The sequence below is a fragment of the Coregonus clupeaformis genome, unplaced genomic scaffold, assembly GCF_020615455.1.
Source record: "Coregonus clupeaformis isolate EN_2021a unplaced genomic scaffold, ASM2061545v1 scaf0423, whole genome shotgun sequence".
Lineage (NCBI taxonomy): Eukaryota > Metazoa > Chordata > Actinopteri > Salmoniformes > Salmonidae > Coregonus > Coregonus clupeaformis.
In genome coordinates, this window is record NW_025533878.1 from 340,001 (window position 1) to 347,500 (window position 7,500).

Below are 7,500 nucleotides of genomic sequence, written 5' to 3' on the forward strand. Positions count from 1 at the left end.
ACACACGTATGGATACACACACGTATGGATACACACACACGTATGGATACACACACGTATGGATACACACACGTATGGATACACACACGTATGGATACACACACGTATGGATACACACACACGTATGGATACACACACATATGGATACACACACACGTATGGATACACACACGTATGGATACACACACGTATGGATACACACACGTATGGATACACACACACGTATGGATACACACACACGTATGGATACACACACACGTATGGATACACACACGTATGGATACACACACACGTATGGATACACACACACGTATGGATACACACACACGTATGGATACACACACGTATGGATACACACACACGTATGGATACACACACACGTATGGATACACACACGTATGGATACACACACGTATGGATACACACACACGTATGGATACACACACAGACACACACACACGTATGGATACACACACGTATGGATACACACACACGTATGGATACACACACGTATGGATACACACACACGTATGGATACACACACACGTATGGATACACACACGTATGGATACACACACACGTATGGATACACACACGTATGGATACACACACACGTATGGATACACACACACGTATGGATACACACACATATGGATACACACACGTATGGATACACACACATATGGATACACACACACGTATGGATACACACACGTATGGATACACACACGTATGGATACACACACACGTATGGATACACACACGTATGGATACACACACACGTATGGATACACACACACGTATGGATACACACACACGTATGGATACACACACATGTATGGATACACACACACGTATGGATACACACACGTATGGATACACACACGTATGGATACACACACGTATGGATACACACACGTATGGATACACACACACGTATGGATACACACACGTATGGATACACACACGTATGGATACACACACGTATGGATACACACACGTATGGATACACACACAGACACACACACACGTATGGATACACACACACGTATGGATACACACACAGACACACACACACGTATGGATACACACACACGTATGGATACACACACACGTATGGATACACACACGTATGGATACACACACGTATGGATACACACACGTATGGATACACACACGTATGGATACACACACGTATGGATACACACACGTATGGATACACACACACGTATGGATACACACACATATGGATACACACACACGTATGGATACACACACACGTATGGATACACACACAGACACACACACACGTATGGATACACACACGTATGGATACACACACGTATGGATACACACACACGTATGGATACACACACACGTATGGATACACACACACGTATGGATACACACACGTATGGATACACACACACGTATGGATACACACACGTATGGATACACACACACGTATGGATACACACACGTATGGATACACACACGTATGGATACACACACGTATGGATACACACACGTATGGATACACACACACGTATGGATACACACACGTATGGATACACACACACGTATGGATACACACACGTATGGATACACACACACGTATGGATACACACACGTATGGATACACACACGTATGGATACACACACACGTATGGATACACACACGTATGGATACACACACGTATGGATACACACACGTATGGATACACACACGTATGGATACACACACACGTATGGATACACACACGTATGGATACACACACAGACACACACACGTATGGATACACACACGTATGGATACACACACGTATGGATACACACACACGTATGGATACACACACGTATGGATACACACACGTATGGATACACACACGTATGGATACACACACATATGGATACACACACACGTATGGATACACACACGTATGGATACACACACGTATGGATACACACACGTATGGATACACACACGTATGGATACACACACAGACACACACACACGTATGGATACACACACGTATGAATACACACACGAATGGATACACACACAGACACACACACACGTATGGATACACACACACGTATGGATACACACACGTATGGATACACACACGTATGGATACACACACGTATGGATACACACACGTATGGATACACACACACGTATGGATACACACACGTATGGATACACACACAGACACGCACACACGTATGGATACACACACACGTATGGATACACACACACGTATGGATACACACACGTATGGATACACACACAGACACGCACACACGTATGGATACACACACAGACACACACACACGTATGGATACACACACGTATGGATACACACACGTATGGATACACACACATATGGATACACACACGTATGGATACACACACGTATGGATACACACACGTATGGATACACACACGTATGGACACACACACGTATGGATACACACACGTATGGATACACACACGTATGGATACACACACGTATGGATACACACACGTATGGATACACACACGTATGGATACACACACGTATGGATACACACACAGACACACACACACGTATGGATACACACACGTATGGATACACACACGTATGGATACACACACGTATGGATACACACACACGTATGGATACACACACGTATGGATACACACACACGTATGGATACACACACGTATGGATACACACACACGTATGGATACACACACACGTATGGATACACACACGTATGGATACACACACGTATGGATACACACACGTATGGATACACACACGTATGGATACACACACTTATGGATACACACACGTATGGATACACACACACGTATGGATACACACACACGTATGGATACACACACAGACACACGCACGTATGGATACACACACGTATGGATACACACACACGTATGGATACACACACGTATGGATACACACACACGTATGGATACACACACGTATGGATACACACACACGTATGGATACACACACGTATGGATACACACACGTATGGATACACACACACGTATGGATACACACACGTATGGATACACACACACGTATGGATACACACACACGTATGGATACACACACGTATGGATACACACACACGTATGGATACACACACAGACACACACACACGTATGGATACACACACACGTATGGATACACACACACGTATGGATACACACACAGACACACACACACGTATGGATACACACACGTATGGATACACACACGTATGGATACACACACACGTATGGACACACACACGTATGGATACACACACACGTATGGATACACACACAGACACACACATGTATGGATACACACACACGTATGGATACACACACACGTATGGATACACACACAGACACACACACGTATGGATACACACACGTATGGATACACACACACGTATGGATACACACACGTATGGATACACACACGTATGGATACACACACGTATGGATACACACACGTATGGATACACACACACGTATGGATACACACACAGACACACACACACGTATGGATACACACACGTATGGATACACACACACGTATGGATACACACACACGTATGGACACACACACGTATGGATACACACACGTATGGATACACACACGTATGGATACACACACGTATGGATACACACACACGTATGGATACACACACGTATGGATACACACACGTATGGATACACACACGTATGGATACACACACGTATGGATACACACACGTATGGATACACACACGTATGGATACACACACACGTATGGATACACACACGTATGGATACACACACGTATGGATACACACACGTATGGATACACACACGTATGGATACACACACACGTATGGATACACACACGTATGGATACACACACGTATGGATACACACACGTATGGATACACACACGTATGGATACACACACGTATGGATACACACACACGTATGGATACACACACGTATGGATACACACACGTATGGATACACACACGTATGGATACACACACATGTGAACAGCGCCGGAGAAGATGGCTGCCGTTTTACAGCCCTCTAACCATTTGTACTATTATGTGTGTTTTTTCGCGTTATTTGTAATTTATTTTGTACATAATGTTTCTGCCATCGTTACTTATAACCAAAAAGAGCTTCTGGATATCAGGACAGCGATTACTCACCTCGTATTGGACGAAGATTTTTTCTTCAACGAGGCGGCCGCGAAGGATATCATACAGACACCCGACAAGGCCCAAATCCCCGTCATTCGCGTGAGGAAGAGACGGAGATATCGTGGACGTAGGTCGGGGTGCCTTGTAATGATCCGACGGCGAGCGAGTAAACTGCCTCTTCCATCAATCCTATTAGCCAATCTTCAATCATTGGATAACAAATTGGATGACCTAAGATTACGGTTATCCTACCAACGGGACATTAAAAACTGTAATATCCTATGTTTCACCGAGTCGTGGCTGAACGACGACAATGATAACATACAGCTAGTGGGCTATACGCTACATCGGCAGGATAGAACGGCTGACTCCGGTAAGACAAGGGGTGGCGGTCTGTGTATATTTGTAAACAACAGCTGGTGCACAAAATCAAATACTAAGGAAGTCTCAAGGTTTTGCTCGCCTGAGGTAGAGTATCTTATGATAAGCTGTAGACCACACTATTTACCAAGAGAGTTTTCATCTATATTTTTCATAGCTGTCTATTTACCACCACAAACCAATGCTGGCATTAAGATTGCACTGAATGAGTTGTACAAGGCCATAAATCAACAGGAAAACGCTCATCCAGATGCAGCGCTCCTAGTGGCCGGGAACTTTAATGCAGGGAAACTTAAATCCGTTCTACCTAATTTCTACCAGCATGTTAAATGTGCAACCAGAGGAAAAAAAACTCTAGACCACCTTTACTCCACACACAGAGACGCATACAAAGCTCTCCCTCACCCTCCATTTGGCAAATCTGACCATAACTCTATCCTCCTGATTCCTGCTTATAAGCAAAAACTAAAGCAGGAAGCACCAGTGACTCGGTTAAAAGAAAAGTGGTCAGATGACGCAGATGCTAAGCTACAGGACTGTTTTGCTAGCACAGACTGGAACATGTTCCGGGATTCTTCAGATAGCATTGAGGAGTACACCACATCAGTCACTGGCTTCATCAATAAGTGCATCGATGATGTCGTCCCCACAGTGACCGTACGTACATACCCCAACCAGAACCCATGGATTACAGGAAACATCCGCACTGAGCTAAAGGGTAGAGCTGCCGCTTTCAAGGAACGGGACTCTAACCCGGACGCTTATAAGAAATCCCGCTATGCCCTCCGACGAACCATCAAACAGGCAAAGAGTCAATACAGGGCTAAGATTGAATCGTACTACACTGGCTCTGACGCTCGTCGGATGTGGCAGGGCTTGAAAACTATTACAGACTACAAAGGGAAGCACAGCCGCGAGCTGCCCAGTGACACAAGCCTACCAGACGAGCTAAACCACTTCTATGCTCGCTTCGAGGCAAGCAACACTGAAGCATGCATGAGAGCACCAGCTGTTCTGGATGACTATGTGATCACGCTCTCCGTAGCCGATGTGAGTAAGACTTTTAAGCAGGTCAACATTCACAAGGCCGCAGGGCCAGACGGATTACCAGGACGTGTACTCCGAGCATGTGCTGACCAACTGGCAAGTGTCTTCACTGACATTTTCAACCTGTCCCTGACTGAGTCTGTAATACCAACATGTTTCAAGCAGACCACCATAGTCCCCGTGCCCAAGGACTCTAAGATAACCTGCCTAAATGACTACCGACCCGTAGCACTGACGTCTGTAGCCATGAAGTGCTTTGAAAGGCTGGTCATGGCTCATATCAACAGCATTATCCCAGAAACCCTAGACCCACTCCAATTTGCATACCGCCCCAACAGATCCACAGATGATGCAATCTCTATTGCACTCCACACTGCCCTCTCCCACCTGGACAAGAGGAACACCTACGTGAGAATGCTATTCATTGACTACAGCTCAGCATTCAACACCATAGTGCCCTCTAAGCTCATCACTAAGCTAAGGATCCTAGGACTAAACACCTCCCTCTGCAACTGGATCCTGGACTTCCTGACGGGCCGCCCCCAGGTGGTAAGGGTAGGTAACAACACATCTGCCACACTGATCCTCAACATGGGGGCCCCTCAGGGGTGCGTGCTCAGTCCCCTCCTGTACTCTCTGTTCACCCATGACTGCATGGCCAGGCATGACTCCAACACCATCATTAAGTTTGCCGACGACACAACAGTGGTAGGCCTGATCACCGACAACGATGAGACAGCCTATAGGGAGGAGGTCAGAGACCTGGCCGTGTGGTGCCAGGACAACAACCTCTCCCTCAACGTGACCAAGACAAAGGAGATGATTGTGGACTACAGGAAAAAAAAGAGGACTGAGCACGCCCCCATTCTCATCGACGGGCTGTAGTGGAACAGGTTGAGAGCTTCAAGTTCCTTGGTGTCCACATCACCAACGAACTATCATGGTCCAAACACACCAAGACAGTCGTGAAGAGGGCACGACAAAGCCTATTCCCCCTCAGGAGACTGAAAAGATTTGGCATTGGTCCTCAGATCCTCAAAAAATTATACAGCTGCACCATCGAGAGCATCCTGACTGGTTGCATCACCGCCTGGTATGGCAACTGCTTGGCCTCCGACCGCAAGGCACTACAGAGGGTAGTGCATACGGCCCAGTACATCACTGGGGCCAAGCTTCCTGCCATCCAGGACCTCTATACCAGGCGGTGTCAGAGGAAGGCCCTCAAAATTGTCAAAGACTCCAGCCACCCTAGTCATAGACTGTTCTCCCTGCTACCGCACGGCAAGCGGTACCGGAGTGCCAAGTTTAGGTCCAAAAGACTTCTCAACAGCTTCTACCCCCAAGCCATAAGACTCCTGAACAGCTAATCATGGCTATCCGGACTATTTGCACTGCCCCCCCCCCCACCCCATCCTTTTTACGCTGCTGCTAATTATTTATGCATAGTCACTTTAACTCTACCCACATGTACATATTACTTCAACTATCTCAACTAGCCGGTGCCCCCGCACATTGACTCTGCACCGGTACCCCCCTGTATATATAGCCTCCCTACTGTTATTTTATTTTACTTCTGCTCTTTTTTTCTCAACACTTTTTTTGTTGTTGTTTTATTTTTACTTTTTTTGTTAAAAATAAATGCACTGTTGGTTAAGGGCTGTAAGTAAGCATTTCACTGTAATGTCTGCACCTGTTGTATTCGGCGCATGTGGCCAATAAAATTTGATTTGATTTGATTTGACACGTATGGATACACACACACATACCCATGCTCACAGACACACACACACATACCCATGCTCACAGACACACACACACATACCCATGCTCACAGACACACACACACATACCCATGCTCACAGA

General features: G+C 45.9%; 1 protein-coding gene across 2 annotated transcripts in view; it reads left to right on the forward strand.

Moving 5' to 3' along the window:
• Window positions 1–7,500, forward strand: part of LOC121537227 (neural cell adhesion molecule L1.1-like) — a gene marked incomplete at its 3' end in the record, with an annotated part of 86,181 nt that overhangs the window by 50,937 nt on the left and 27,744 nt on the right.